The sequence below is a fragment of the Puntigrus tetrazona genome, chromosome 2 (assembly GCF_018831695.1).
Source record: "Puntigrus tetrazona isolate hp1 chromosome 2, ASM1883169v1, whole genome shotgun sequence".
In the NCBI taxonomy this organism is placed as follows: Eukaryota; Metazoa; Chordata; class Actinopteri; order Cypriniformes; family Cyprinidae; genus Puntigrus; species Puntigrus tetrazona.
Window position 1 is genome coordinate 13,421,692 of NC_056700.1, and position 221 is coordinate 13,421,912.

The following is a 221-nucleotide window of genomic DNA, read 5'->3' on the forward strand; positions in this document are numbered from 1 at the left end:
TATATATACAAAGTATACACACATATAGTATGCAAACACAAACTTTGATTTTAAATGAAATAATTGCGATTAAAGGGTTAGTTCACCCTTTTGTGCAAAGAAAACAAAAATAACATATTTACTTTTTTATTTATTTCTGGAGCCTGAACTATTTAAATTGTGTTGCAGTCTGTCAGTTCTCAGATTTCTTCAAAAATATCTTAATTTGTGTTCCAAAGACA

The 221-nt window shown here is 27.1% G+C and overlaps 1 protein-coding gene across 1 annotated transcript in view; it reads left to right on the forward strand.

Annotated features, from left to right (window-relative positions):
- LOC122326989 (cadherin-6-like) overlaps nucleotides 1–221 on the forward strand; it is an 11,868-nt gene that overhangs the window by 10,396 nt on the left and 1,251 nt on the right. The window lies entirely within an intron of this gene.